We start from the raw sequence: 16,514 nt of genomic DNA on the forward strand, positions 1-16,514 counted from the left end.
TTTACAGAAAGAAAGCTACAGCACCTCTTGCATCTCCCTATCAATATTCCTTAATTTGGACTCACACACTGAACTTGCAACTTCCACCTCCACCAGACTAGCCAAGCAGTTACCATATGATCACATGATATATATATATATATCACTGAAAAAACCATAGGTTTCACACCGGTTATAGTTAGGAATTAGCATTTAAAAAACCTATTAAATTCACTGAAAAAAACATAGGTTTCACACCAGTTATAGTTAGCTGGAAATTTTACTGATATAAAACCATTGAAATTCCCACGTTATAGTTAGTCGGACTCACTATAACTTGCGCGTGCAATGCACTGCTGATGACATCACATATTACATCACTCATGACATGGTCAGTGACATCACTCATGACATCACTGATGACACCATCCAGTGAATATGTGTCTTTCTGAAAAATAAATATTAGTGAGTTATGTTTAAATATTTAAATACATATATTAGTGTTTCACTTTGTGTATAAGTGGCTACATGTGTTGATAAGTAGCTACATGCGTATGTATATGGGTTATTTGATATTTTTATTAGTATCAGTATGAGTGTCTATATGGTTTGGTGGGGGTATTACTTAGCACATAGATGCATGAGTGACTGACTCTTTGTTTGTATGTGTTTTGAAGACAGCATATGTACAGGACTGTATGGGTGGATGAGTGTCTATATGTGTTTGTTAGTGAGTGAATGACTGTCTCACTAGTGTCTTTATCAGTAACTACATATGTTTTAACCTAGTATATATGAATATTGATGTATATAAGTGAGTATATGTGAGAGTAAGAGATTGTAAGATTTCCTGTTTAAATAAGTATGTGTTTCTATAAGTGATTGTTTAAGAGAATAAATATGTGTAATTTTCAATAGAAGTAAGGTGGAAGTGTGTGTATAACTCTATATTCAAATAAATGGTTGTTTAATAGTTTATTTGCACGTGTGAATATGTGTGTGAGTAACTTTTGGATGAATGTCGGTGTGTAACAGGATGTATAGGTGTATCTCTTCATATGATGAGTGAGTATATGTATGAGTGACTATATAGAACTGTTGGTGAATGAGTGGATGTGTATATAGATAGTGGAAGTACAGAATTGCTTGTTGTAACTGATATAGGTATGTCCATTTTTAAAAAATTTCAGTTTCTATTTTTGAATATGTGTCTCAAGGGTTACTTTACACTGAGAGGAGGTCTGTCACTGTGTCACAAGGATGGTGTCATCAGTGATGTCATGAGTGATGTCACTGACCATGTCATGAGTGATGTAATATGTGATGTCATCAGCAGTGCATTGCACGCGCAAGTTATAGTGAGTCCGACTAACTATAACGTGGGAATTTCAATGGTTTTATATCAGTAAAATTTCCAGCTAACTATAACTGGTGTGAAACCTATGTTTTTTTCAGTGAATTTAATAGGTTTTTTAAATGCTAATTCCTAACTATAACCGGTGTGAAACCTATGGTTTTTTCAGTGAATTTCATAGGTTTTTTAAATGCTAATTCCTAACTATAACTGGTGTGAAACCTATGGTTTTTTCAGTGAATTTCATAGGTTTTTTTAATGCTAATTCCTAACTTTTTATTCATACTCATACCTATGTGTTTTTTAGTGAATTGCTAAAGTATGTTTTTGTAAAAATGAACACTATAATGTATATTGAGATAATATTTTTAATTTAAAATATTTTTTTTATATTTCGCTTTCGGTGCGCGCACCGGTGCGCGTACCGTCAGCGCACTAACAAAAAAAAAGAAAAAAAAAATGAAGGAGGGACTGTGTAATAGATAGTAAGACAGATAAAAAGTGTAAAAGGAAGTAACTGAGAAAAGAAAAATGAATAAGGGAGCAAAAGAAAGAAGAAATAGGAAGAAGACTAAAGCAGAGGTTAAGGGAGATTGTAAATGGATGTTGAAAGTAAAAGGAAGGACAGTTAAGTATGGGAATGTCAGGTAGTGACGGAATCAGAGGAAAAGAATAGCAGTGATTGAGGGCAAGTAAATATCAGTGAATATAAGTAAAGAGGGGTGAAAGAGGGTACATGTAAGTGAATAAGGGTAACACATGGGGAGTAATAGAGACAAAGAAGAGAGAGAGTAAAAGAAGGACTGTCACAAAGGGACTAAGTGAACCAGTAAAAAAGGTAAGTGAAGGAGTGTGCATAGGCAGAAGTACTGAAAGAAATTGAATGTGGTCGGAAGTAAACATGGAACAAAAGAATAAGTGAGGGAAGCAAAGTAAGGAAATAGAGGTGCGGTAGGGTGACAGAAAAATAGTGAAAATAAAACAAAAGGTGATAACAAAAAAGATTTTGTAAACACACTTACCATATAATCAATGCAAACTTGTATCTATGAAAGATAAAAGAAAAAACACGTTATAATTTCTTAAAAATATATAATAAAATAGAAGCAACAGTTCATGAGGTTTAAAAATCTACAAAAGTTTACTAAGAAATGATGCAATAGTGAAGGATACAAAAACAGAAAGAAAGTAATGTAGAAAGAGAAAAAAAAAGGAACAAGAAATAGAAAGAGAACAAATTCCTAAAGGTAAATAAGATACTAAAAGAATGTAAGATATCAAATCAAAATCAGTAAAGATAAGAAAATAAAAGAAAAATGAGTGAAAAGGAGAGAAGTCTGATTGAGAAACTATAAATAAAAAAGAGGAATAGAAGATGATTGAGAGTGAGTGAAGTAAAGTAACAGAGTGAAGGGATGAAAGGAATGAAGTTAGTATAGAACGATGGATAAAACAGGAGTGAGAGAGTAAGTACACAGAAAGACAAAAGGAAGAACTAAGTGAACTACAGTACAATGGATGCGAAAGAAAAAAAATGGAGAAAAAGAAAGAGAGGGTTAGGAAACTAAAGCAGTGGTACTGTGAGAATATGAAAAAGATAAAAAGTGGTGGAAGGAACAGAGGAAATGCAGACAGTTCCTATTAGATTGAGAAGTTGTGAATGAAGTGCACTAAAGAAACAGCGATGAAAAAAGAGTGTAAATTAGTAAAGAGAGGTAAATAAGGGTGAAAAAGAAAATGAGTGTAAGACAATGTGAACACAATATAAATTACACAATGCAAACTACACAATAACTTCTACAATATGTTACATTATTTATTTTTGCTGTTCTCAGAATATATTGAATTTCACTTAAATTAGTGAGATCAAAGTCTTCATCATATAACAGCGGGAAAAAAAAAACACAATCTAAAAGATTGTGTTTAAAAAAACCCATTCAAACATACATCTCATATAAGTACACTAATCTTTGATTCACTTACTTTTCCGTGAGACCAAATTGCAGATAGTGAAGGTCCTTTTGGTGGAAAAAAGTCTGCTGTGCTCTATAACTTCCATTTCATCGACTTCCTATGAAAAAAGATCTAACAACATCATATGTTACACTTTCCTCACGGCCAATTTGTGTCAGATATATCAGTATTTTTTACTTTGAGATCCACTTAAAGTATCTACATGAGATTGCAGATAGTGAAGGTCCTTTTGGTGAAAAAAAGTCTGCTGTGCTCTATAACTTCGATTTCATCAACTTCCTATGAAAAAAGATCTAACAACATCATATCTTACATTTTCCTCACGGCCAATTTGTGTCAGATATATCAGTATTTTTTACTTTGAGATCCACTTAAAGTATCTACATGAGATAAATAATTTAAAATATTAGATTAACTAACTAACTAACTAACTTTTATTAACTATTCCCGTCTTCAAAGGCCAATTCCCTTTACTAAAACTTTGGTTTTAAAAACACTAGATAAGAATTTGTAGAGTCATAAGGCAAACGTTGTTTATAAGTTAAATGAGAATCATTGCAGTAACTCCATCCATTTTCAGATTTTAAGTAGCATGTATAATGTCCTGAGGTGGTCGAAGGTCCATCATGATAAATAATAGCTTCAGTTGTAAAGGTCCTTCCAGAAATTGATAACTGAGAAGCCACAAAATTTTTGATAGAAGTTGTCAATTTAGTTCCATCAGGTCTACATCGTTGGAAAACTAAAATAATATACTGCCCATACCTTTGTATAAATAATGTGGACAGCATTGTACAGTTACATTGGGTACACACCATATTATGATCTGCTGCTTTAACTAGATTTTTAAAAGACACTGATTTACAGTCTGGTAAAGTCAAATATATAAATCTTTCAGTGTCTATTGTAGTAGTACTTGATAAACTACAATTGTGGCAGTCATGCTGCCATTGATAAGAAAGACTGAAAAGATTATCTACATCTACACCTTCATCTTCCAAAACACCAAACATATACATTAAAAATTCCTGACAATCCTGCTGAATGTTCTGTGAAAATTTATCTTGACCAGAACACAAATCTAAAATATTTCGAATTTCTGTTACACTTTCTATTTGTGCTGTAACACTGCTACATTTCTCAAACACAGAATTCAATAAACCACACAATCTTTGATCCCGATTTTCAACAATCTGTTCTTGTAAACTTTTAAGAAAAAAAACAACATTAACCACTACATTAGCATAGCAGTTGACACCAGAACTGTTTTCAAACTGAAATCCAACAACATTTTCTCCACAATTCTTTTTCTTCCTGTTTTCAATTACAGTTTTCTCTACTTTTTGTCTTTTTGCAACTACCTCACTACAATTATCCTCATTTCTTCTTTTTCGGCCTACCACACGTTTTTCAAACAGAGGATATTGAGGCAAATGTGGAGCATACTCTCTTCTTAACCTATTGTATTCTTTAACACAATCTAGATCGGCAGAAATCTTTGTCTCATCACACGCAATCAAGTACAATCCTGATAAAGTTCTGACTCGAGATAATGCCACATATGCCATACCCTCTTTAAACACAGATCTTCCAATGTTCACCAATGCACTATCTACACTTAAACCTTGAGATTTATGAATTGTCACCGCATACGCCAAACAAACAGGAAACTGTTTTCGGCGAACATATAAGTCTTTTACAAGTAAAAATCTAGCAGAACAACGACTTATTTGTTGTACTTGTTCAATGCCATCAAATTTTATTTTTAAAAATTCAATTCCATCTCTATTTCTGTAATTCACAAAATCAACAACATAACCCATTGCTCCATTTACCAGACCGCTTTCAACATTTAAATTCCTTCTCAAAATGATACGACAATTTAAACACACATTCAGAGTCTTCTCAAAACCAGCTGTTTTTGAAATACTTTTCTCCAATGAATGCAACTTAGTTTTCAAATTTTCTGACAAAACAATTGTTGCACCCATATGCTCTATTTTATCTATTGCTTCCAGTTTCACAATCTCTTCATTTTCTAAGTCTAACATTTTTTGGTTGAAGATGGAACATTCTTGCAGAGTTGGCATCAAACATATCCCAGATTTCTTCTCAGTCATTTTTTTAAAAATATTCTCTGGAAGAATGTTTTCATTTGGATACAAATTTGAAATTAATCGACTATGCAAAGCTTTTTTCCCTTTCTCAGTCATTTTTCCAATTCTTACATCTTGTAGAATATTTTTATAATCTTCATCCTTGGCCTGTCGCATATTTTGAAGCAGTTCAGCATATTTAAAATTTAGCCATATATTAACATTTCCAATGCTTCCAAGGGACTTCCTGGTATCTTCATGCGTGAGCATTTTAAACACTGGTTGTCCTTTTACTGGAGTCAACTGCAATAGATCTCCAAAAACAATAATGTGTTTTCCTCCAAATAACACATCATAGTCTGTTTTAAGAATTTCTTGCATTCTCAAATGCACAAAAGCAAGCATTAGATTTGAGACCATGCTTACTTCATCTATGATAAGAAGTTTCATTTTCTTCAAGACTCTTGAAACTTCAGAACACGCATCTCCAGATAGCTTGTTGTAATGCAATTTATTATCATGTTCAACTGGCAGCATCAATAAACGATGTAGAGTAATCCCTTTAATGTTATGTGCTGCCAGACCAGTTGGAGCAGTTACAACACAAGACAGTGGTGAATCAGTCCTTTTCTGCAGATAACTTGCAACGGCTTTAATTAAAAAACTTTTTCCTGTCCCCGCTTCTCCACTTACGTACAATCGGACAGGGTCAAATAATATACATGAGCACTCTTTTTTCTCATGTCTGAATCCATGTTCAATCTGCTCTGTGACTTCATCATATATCTTTTTCTGCTCAATGTTTAGTTGCGTTACCAAATCTTCTAAGTTAACTCCATCCTCTTGAGCTTGTTCCATAGCTCTTTCCACCTCATCCATGGCAGTGGCAGCTTCATTTTGGATAATTGGTCCTCCTAGTGGATCCTGGCTCAATGAAGTAGAACTCTGACTATCTTGAGAACTGTTTCTAGCTATCTCTTCAGCAATTGTGGTTTCTTGCTCCATTTCTTCATTCAACATTTGCAGATAAATTAGAAAAATAGGACATTCTATGGTATCCTTAGTTGCATTAAAAGAGTCTTCATAACAGAGAAAATCTCCAAGTAGTTCCTCTTCTGTACGCCATGGCTTAAAGAGTTGCAAAAGAGCTAAATAGTAAAATTCTCTTTTGTCTGGAACTTCACAACTCAATTTTCGATGATTAATCAAATGGCCTTTTTTCTGCTTCACTAGACATCCTTCATAGCCAATGAGTGCATATTTTCCATTATTGATATCTTCTGTGATGTTCCTCTTATAACTGTAGTTTTGAAGAACTTCATACAAACATGTGTTCTCAAGGTGAGTACTTCTATTTGGATAGTATGTATCCAACATATTTGTCTTCAAAATATCTGTACTGTTTGGTTCTTTTTCCGCCAAATATTCAATTTCTTGTACAGATTTCAAAACTCGGTTTCGTGTTGCAGCAAGACCAAGACTCACCCAAATGATTGTTCTTGATTTGGCATAGAGACTTGCTGATGATAACCGATCAGAACATTCATATGCTCCAATTTCTCGATGCGACAACATCTTCAGACTGAAACTGTATAATTTCTTGCTTAGACTCTTTTCATGTGAAATGTCCTCCCACATTTCCTTCAGTTCTGTCTTTTCTTTTTTGGTGATGTAAGATGTCACATATCGAGCCACTGCAATAGAGTTGTCAGCAACGAACTGAATATCCATGTTAGCATTCCACATGGACAAAATCACTGGGTTGTAATCGTTGATGTACTTAGATTCTTCATTTCTTTTCAAATTATATGTGTTTTTGGGAGATTTTCTCGTCACAGTATGTCGTAGAGATGACATCAAATTATTTACTCTTCCCTTAGAAATCACTGGTCGAGGAAATGCAAAACGACATTTCGTGTAGTACTTTTCCTTGTTTTTAAATTTTCGACGACAGTACTTTCCACAACGATGAGATTGAAAACGTAAAACTTGTTGCCTTAAATTGTTTTCTTCAGTAGATTTTGGAACAGCACATGTTGAATACTCTTCAATGAAACTCATCACTGTTTCATCTGAATCTGATCCAAATTTGGGTGCATCTTTAATCCACAACAACATATGTATATGAGGAGCACCTCTCGCTTGATATTCCTTCCTCCAAAAGAAATCCAAAACCTCTCCAAGGGGAGGATTTTTTTTGTTGGTAATAAAAGACATCATAGCTTCAAATCTATGATTAAAATATCTGCAAACATTCACTGGATCTAAAGAACACAGTTCTCCTGGTGTTTTCAATTCTATATTTGGTATGTTTTCATTTGCCTCTCGTAGAAATTGAAGTAAATCGTCCCATGCATACTCAGCACAGCTAAGAGTGAGGAACCATGTAGGAGTTCCTAAGTTTCTTAGCATACATTTCAATTCTCCATGACGACGAAACCAATACTCGTTGGTTCCACGTTGACATGCCATGAGATTGATTAGCTGAGATTCCAAAATACTGTCTTGCAGATTAACTTTCTCCATAAAGTCCCTTGCACATACATTTTGCAAATGAGGTCCACTTTTTAATATATGATTAACTGCATAAGAAAGCCCAGACAAATCACTTTCAAACAGTAGATGAAATAAATATGGAATGCATTGACGAAACCTTGGATCTTCTGCATATAATCTTAGAGTCCGGTATTCAGCTGCAGGAATTTGAACTGGTCGATCATCATATCGTCCACCACAACCTGTTGGAAATAATTGTGGAAAACAACGAGCTTCCAAACTTTCTTCCCATACACTAATGGGACTTCCTTTTGCTGCCTTCATTTGAAACAAGTCAATTGCATTTCCCATTACTTCTTTGGAATGCAAAGGATGAACAGTATAATGTTCATATATTTCTTCAGTTCTAGACACATCAACTTTTTCAATTTGACCAACTGAAGAATCACTATCTTCTTCTGTAGCTGTTTCCTCTACTCCAACACTTACATGTTTGTAGTACTCATTGTTTTTAACTAAATACAACGTTGCCTTCTTGACTTTTTTAACATCCACTAAATCTTGCCAAATTTTCTTACTCTTTGTTGGAACCCCATTAACTAGAATAACTAAAGGATCTTCTTCTACTCTTTCTACACCAATTGTATTAATATTTTTCTTTACATCTAGAGGCAAATAAACAACTCTTCCCTTTAATCCTCTCAGTAAATCTGATGGAGGCAATTTCCCTGTCTTAGGCTCCATGCGTACAATAGCCTGAAAAGGATGGACACATTGAATCAAAATAGATTCATAAGTATTTAGATCCATCAATTCAGAAGGAATATCTATCAACTGAAGATTATTATAAACTGCTCTTGCAGGCATTCTATTTTCATTTAATTTTTTCAAACAATAAGTGCAAATACGCTGATCCAAACTCAAATCAAAAGAATTCTCCACCAACAAATAACTTACAAAATCCTCCCATTCACTATTATTTTCCAATTCACTTTTTGCATATAAATCAACTAACCTAGTCTGAATTTTATAATGAGTCCGTCGACAACACACACAAGTTACATTAGGCCTCTCACTTGATTTCACCTTAAACTTGATAATTTCCTCATCAAACTTTTCAATACTTGAAATTTGTCCATTATCTTCTGCATTACCATCCATTACTATATCTATTTCTACACTGTCCTCTTTGTTCCCAAAATAACAAAACTCAATTTCTTCACAAATAGTCTTCACATCCACTTCAGATCCATGCAAAAGAGCACTATTTAACTGTTTAAGCTTAAGTGCAGGACTTTTTGCATAATACAACTTCCTCACTAATTTCCTTACGTTATTATGATGCACTGCTAACATCCTAAAATGATGAAAAACACTCCGACAAACTTTTCTAGAAAGACATGCTAGTGAATGCCCTTGCAAACCTGTGCTTTCTCTCACTCTGCAAGGATCTAACTCTTGCAGGATCTTCATTTTTTGTTTGAGACTTTTTTTACTATATGTACGTAAGAAATTTCGAAGCAAATCGATTGATTCCTGTCGCACACTACAAATACTACTGCATTTCCATGTGTACACTGGACCCTTAGTAGGTCTCCCTAAAACTTCATCAGCTAACACCTCTTCTGCATCTCTAGATACAAGTTTCTCTTTTTCCATCACACAACTATCTTTCACCTCATATGCACGACCACTGGTGTCAACTGCATGCACCAAATCATTTTCCTGAAAGTAACTCTCCTCATTAAAAAAAGGCTCAGAACTTGAACTATGCATCCATTCACCAGAAAATACTTCACAAAAATTACTCCGATTAATAATTCTTTTCCATCTACTGTTCGATTTGAAAACATCCATTGCCTTATTAAGTATCCTAATTCTATTGATTATTAAAATAAATAATTTTTTCTTAACTTCAAAAGCCTGATCAACAATCTTTTCAATACTTTTCTTTTTCTTGTAAAAAGCAGCTTTTAGTTTACTTTTCTTTTCATTTTTTAGCAAATTTAAAACTACCCTATTGCGAAACATTCGCCTACGAATGTCCCTAAAAACATTTACCCTTCTATTGCTAACAATTCTCTTCTCTCCTGGTCCAATGGAAACATTTTTTGTGGGCTTCTCTTTCCTTTTTAGATTTGTTGACTTTTTCTGTATATTCACATTAGCAATTTCATTTTTTTTCCTACGACATATGTTGCGAAGAAAAGACTTAATTGGCTTACCAGAAGCTTTTCTGGTGTTTTTTGAAGTAGTTGTTGAAGAGGATTCCATAAACTCTGTTGTTGATGTTCTCCTTTTCCGTATGGTATTTTTGATATTTCTTTGCCTTGAAGGCATTTTTGCTTCCTTTTCAGAAGTTGATTTGAATCTGTTGTTCTGTTAAAAAAACACATGAAAGACCACTATTAGTAAACAACAAAGTAATGTTAAAAAGCAAACAATATAAACAATAAATTGCAAAATATTTAAGTTTATACAATAGCAACTCATGGCTTTATTTTTAAAGGCCTTGCGCCACCAGTGCGTCACTTATTACCCATGTTTAAAGTCAAGCATCACCTGCACATGGCATTCATAAATAAGGGCCAAATGCAAATACCAATCAATTGCACCCAAAAATCGATTTTTCAATAACATGTAAGAAACACTGCGCAAAACCTAAGTACAACCACTCAATATCATCAAACAAAGTCAGGGTCTGATTTATAAACGCCTTGCGCCACCAGTGCGTCACTTATTACCCATGTTTAAAGTTTTGCATCGGCTGCACATGGCAATCATAAATAAGGGCCAAATACATATACCAATCAATTGCACCCAAAAATCGATTTTTGAATAACATGTAAGAAACACTGTGCAGAACCTATGTACAACCAATCAATATCATCAAACAAAGTCAGGGCCTTATTTATGAAAGCCTTGCGCCACCAGTGTGTCACTTATTACCCATGTTTAAAGTTTTGCATCAGCTGCACATGGCAATCATAAATAAGGGCCAAATACATATACCAATCAATTGCACCCAAAAATCGATTTTTAAATAACATGTAAGAAACACGGCGCAGAACCTATGTACAACCAATCAATATCATCAAACAAAGTCAGGGTCTCATTTATGAAAGCCTTGCCCCACCAGTGCGTCACTTATTACCCATGTTTAAAGTCATGCATCAGCTGCACATGGCATTCATAAATAAGGGCCAAATACATATACCAATCAATTGCACCCAAAAATCGATTTTTGAATAACATGTAAGGAACACTGCGCAAAACCTAAGTACAACCACTCAATATCATCAAACAAAGTCAGGGCCTTATTTATGAAAGCCTTGCGCCACCAGTGCGTCACGTATTACCCATGTTTAAAGTCATGCATCAGCTGCATATGGCAATCATAAATAAGGGCCAAATACATATACCAATCAATTGCACCCAAAAATCGATCTTTGAATAACATGTAAGAAACACTGCGCAGAACCTATGTACAACCACTCAATATCATCAAACAAAGTCAGGGCCTTATTTATGAAAGCCTTGCGCCACCAGTGCGTCACTTATTACCCATGTTTAAAGTCATGCATCAGCTGCACATGGCATTCATAAATAAGGGCCAAATACATATACCAATCAATTGCACCCAAAAATCGATTTTTGAATAACATGTAAGGAACACTGCGCAGAACCTAAGTACAACCACTCAATATCATCAAACAAAGTCAGGGCCTTATTTATGAAAGCCTTACGCCACCAGTGCGTCACTTATTACCCATGTTTAAAGTCATGCATCAGCTGCACATGGCAATCATAAATAAGGGCCAAATACATATACCAATCAATTGCACCCAAAAATCGATCTTTGAATAACATGTAAGAAACACTGTGCAGAACCTATGTACAACCACTCAATATCATCAAACAAACTCAGGGCCTTATTTATGAAAGCCTTGCGCCACCAGTGCGTCACTTATTACCCATGTTTAAAGTCATGCATCAGCTGCACATGGCAATCATAAATAAGGGCAAAATACATATACCAATCAATTGCACCCAAAAATCGATTTTTGAATAACATGTAAGGAACACTGCACAGAACCTATGTACAACCAATCAATATCATCAAACAAAGTCAGGGCCTTATTTATGAAAGCCTTGCGCCACCAGTGCGTCACTTATTACCCATGTTTAAAGTCATGCATCAGCTGCACATGGCATTCATAAATAAGGGCCAAATACATATACCAATCAATTGCACCCAAAAATCGATTTTTGAATAACATGTAAGGAACACTGCACAGAACCTAAGTACAACCACTCAATATCATCAAACAAACTCAGGGCCTTATTTATGAAAGCCTTGCGCCACCAGTGCGTCACTTATTACCCATGTTTAAAGTCATGCATCAGCTGCACATGGCATTCATAAATAAGGGCCAAATACATATACCAATCAATTGCACCCAAAAATCGATTTTTGAATAACATGTAAAGAACACTGCGCAGAACCTAAGTACAACCACTCAATATCATCAAACAAAGTCAGGGCCTTATTTATGAAAGCCTTGCGCCACCAGTGCGTCACTTATTACCCATGTTTAAAGTCATGCATCAGCTGCACATGGCAATCATAAATAATGGCCAAATACATATACCAATCAATTGCACCCAAAAATCGATTTTTGAATAACATGTAAGGAACACTGCACAGAACCTAAGTACAACCACTCAATATCATCAAACAAAGTCAGGGCCTTATTTATGAAAGCCTTGCGCCACCAGTGCGTCACTTATTACCCATGTTTAAAGTCATGCATCAGCTGCACATGGCATTCATAAATAAGGGCCAAATACATATACCAATCAATTGCACCCAAAAATCGATTTTTGAATAACATGTAAAGAACACTGCGCAGAACCTAAGTACAACCACTCAATATCATCAAACAAAGTCAGGGCCTTATTTATGAAAGCCTTGCGCCACCAGTGCGTCACTTATTACCCATGTTTAAAGTCATGCATCAGCTGCACATGGCAATCATAAATAATGGCAAAATACATATACCAATCAATTGCACCCAAAAATCGATTTTTGAATAACATGTAAGGAACACTGCACAGAACCTAAGTACAACCACTCAATATCATCAAACAAACTCAGGGCCTTATTTATGAAAGCCTTGCGCCACCAGTGCGTCACTTATTACCCATGTTTAAAGTCATGCATCAGCTGCACATGGCATTCATAAATAAGGGCCAAATACATATACCAATCAATTGCACCCAAAAATCGATTTTTGAATAACATGTAAAGAACACTGCGCAGAACCTAAGTACAACCACTCAATATCATCAAACAAAGTCAGGGCCTTATTTATGAAAGCCTTGCGCCACCAGTGCGTCACTTATTACCCATGTTTAAAGTCATGCATCAGCTGCACATGGCAATCATAAATAATGGCCAAATACATATACCAATCAATTGCACCCAAAAATCGATTTTTGAATAACATGTAAGGAACACTGCACAGAACCTAAGTACAACCACTCAATATCATCAAACAAAGTCAGGGCCTTATTTATGAAAGCCTTGCGCCACCAGTGCGTCACTTATTACCCATGTTTAAAGTCATGCATCAGCTGCACATGGCATTCATAAATAAGGGCCAAATACATATACCAATCAATTGCACCCAAAAATCGATTTTTGAATAACATGTAAAGAACACTGCGCAGAACCTAAGTACAACCACTCAATATCATCAAACAAAGTCAGGGCCTTATTTATGAAAGCCTTGCGCCACCAGTGCGTCACTTATTACCCATGTTTAAAGTCATGCATCAGCTGCACATGGCAATCATAAATAATGGCAAAATACATATACCAATCAATTGCACCCAAAAATCGATTTTTGAATAACATGTAAGGAACACTGCACAGAACCTAAGTACAACCACTCAATATCATCAAACAAAGTCAGGGCCTTATTTATGAAAGCCTTGCGCCACCAGTGCGTCACTTATTACCCATGTTTAAAGTCATGCATCAGCTGCACATGGCATTCATAAATAAGGGCCAAATACATATACCAATCAATTGCACCCAAAAATCGATTTTTGAATAACATGTAAAGAACACTGCACAGAACCTAAGTACAACCACTCAATATCATCAAACAAAGTCAGGGCCTTATTTATGAAAGCCTTGCGCCACCAGTGCATCACTTATTACCCATGTTTAAAGTCATGCATCAGCTGCACATGGCATTCATAAATAAGGGCCAAATACATATACCAATCAATTGCACCCAAAAATCGATTTTTGAATAACATGTAAAGAACACTGCGCAGAACCTAAGTACAACCACTCAATATCATCAAACAAAGTCAGGGCCTTATTTATGAAAGCCTTGCGCCACCAGTGCGTCACTTATTACCCATGTTTAAAGTCATGCATCAGTTGCACATGGCAATCATAAATAAGGGCCAAATAAAAATACCATTCATTTGCACCCAAAATCGATTTTTAAATAACATGTAAAAAACACTGCGCAGGACTTATATACTAACATACAATTTCACTTCTAAAACAAAACTATCTGCTTCCAAATATTCTCCATAGAGCAAATAAATCTCTATCTAAATTAAATGAATCATTACTTACCTTTACAAATGCTTTTGGAGATTGAAAACAGTGTCAGACACACACACCAATTTTTCTTTAACAGAGGAAAAGGTGTGCTCTCAATACACTGAAACCAAGACTGGCATAGAAAATCTCTATCTTTGTACACATATGCCTTAATTCAACCAATGAAAACTCTTCCCTCACTATTTTCAAACCAACACCCATCCCCCTCTCAAACCTTTCTATCTATTACCATAGCAACTCCCTCCTAACTGAACTGTAAGGTTCAAAAGTTTATCTTACAATGTTGCAAATTAACTCAGCAAGGATGTTTGACCTGTCAATACAGCAGCCTATACAGGGTATTTTTGCTTTTGGTGACTTTTTTTAAACCATTCAAATTGCTTCTTTCACACAACATAACCATACACCCTAACTTTCAGTTTTCAACTATCTGAATCCACCAATCATTGCTTGTGATTCAAGAGCACAGAAACTCCACAATTATTTTTTTGTGAACTCCTACTGTTCCAACTGCCATTTCATTCCCACACTTCATCTGACTGGACCAGATCCTTCTCACATCATGTACTCTGTTTGGGTTATTGGACATAGCTACATCCACTGGGCTCAAAGGTATGCAGCTAGCAGAAATTTTCATAACCTTGATTTATCAAATGTGGAAATCAAGTGGATTGGCCACAGAGGATTAAAATGTCACCAATTGATACCATTGGTGAAAACCTTTTTGCATCTGCCAGAACCTGACCTTATAATTGTGCACTGTGGTGGAAACGATCTAGGCACATTAACTGGGGTAGGTCTGGAAATGCTATTAAAGGACACCTTTCATCAATTGATGATACTTTTTCCCCACACTGCCTTGGTATATTCCAATATATGCCAAAGACAGAAATGGAACTGGTCCAACCAATTTGGTCCACAATTTGAGAAAGCACGGAAACATGTAAATAAATCTGTTTCTGCTTACATGAGAGACTATGGAATGGGTTCATTATACAATAATAACTTGCGTTACAACATGCAAGACATCTACAGAGGAGATGGAGTGCACTTCTCAGATGAGGGGAATAGAATATTCCTCCTGAATTTAAGAATGTGTATTGGAACCTACTTGTAGGTACCTAAATCAACCACAGAACCCAAAAGCTCTTTTCAGAGCTACCCTAACTCTGATCATTCAAAGCGTTTATTTTTTTCTAACTTTTTTCACTATTTTTCACCGAAGTACGCTTTCGGGTACGCTTAAAGGTGCGCGCACCAGGCGCTACCCCCGCGAAAAATTAAAGAATTTTTTTTTTTTTTTTACGTTTATGAGCCTCCTAAGCCCCCCTCAGAAAACCTAGAGGGTCAAGAAGTCTCTACAGTTCCCCCTTCTATCCATTCCGAACATTGTTTACCCTCCATCTTGTGTCTCGATTGTTCCGAAACACAAAATGGAGGACTCCCGTAACGCTGCCAGTGCGCGTAAAGGAGCGCGCACCCCTAAGCGCTCGTTAAAAAAAGGTGGGAAAGCAATTTACAAAAAAACCACTGGAGACACTTTCATCAAATATAGAATAGGCCCTACTACATAGCAGTCCCTACCATTTGCCCAAATTTGGTGAAATTCCATTGAGACATTTAGGCTACAGGCCTGTCTAAATATCCTGAGGTAAATTACATGACAAAAACACACTTGTAATGTTAGAATTTACAACCAATTAAAAAGTATCTCTCATTTTCTACAATTATTTCCTGACGTTTGATTGGTTAAGTACAACAATATATATAAAAGAAGAGAGGGAAACACAGCCATTTTGACTACTGCTTCCTGAAGTACACTTGAAAACAAATTTCACTGACAACTTCAACTAATTTCTCTAAGGTAACTTCTAATTATGGAAGTATATTGTACACGTTAAGTTTATTTCTTAAAAAATATTCTGTTAGTGATATGCTATCCCTCTTTAATAGTTAGAGATAGAGA

General features: G+C 35.4%; 1 long non-coding RNA gene across 1 annotated transcript; it reads right to left on the reverse strand.

The window, feature by feature from the left end:
• Positions 1-2,356: 2,356 nt before the first annotated feature.
• LOC147683798 (uncharacterized) lies at positions 2,357-10,149 on the reverse strand. Its single transcript, XR_015301061.1, has 3 exons — positions 10,125-10,149; positions 3,317-3,418; positions 2,357-2,379 (listed from the first exon to the last, which is right to left on the reverse strand). It is a non-coding gene; the product is annotated as an uncharacterized LOC147683798 (long non-coding RNA).
• Between the last annotated feature and the right edge of the window lie 6,365 nt (positions 10,150-16,514).

The sequence above is a fragment of the Lissotriton vulgaris genome, chromosome 11 (assembly GCF_964263255.1).
Source record: "Lissotriton vulgaris chromosome 11, aLisVul1.2, whole genome shotgun sequence".
Lineage (NCBI taxonomy): Eukaryota > Metazoa > Chordata > Amphibia > Caudata > Salamandridae > Lissotriton > Lissotriton vulgaris.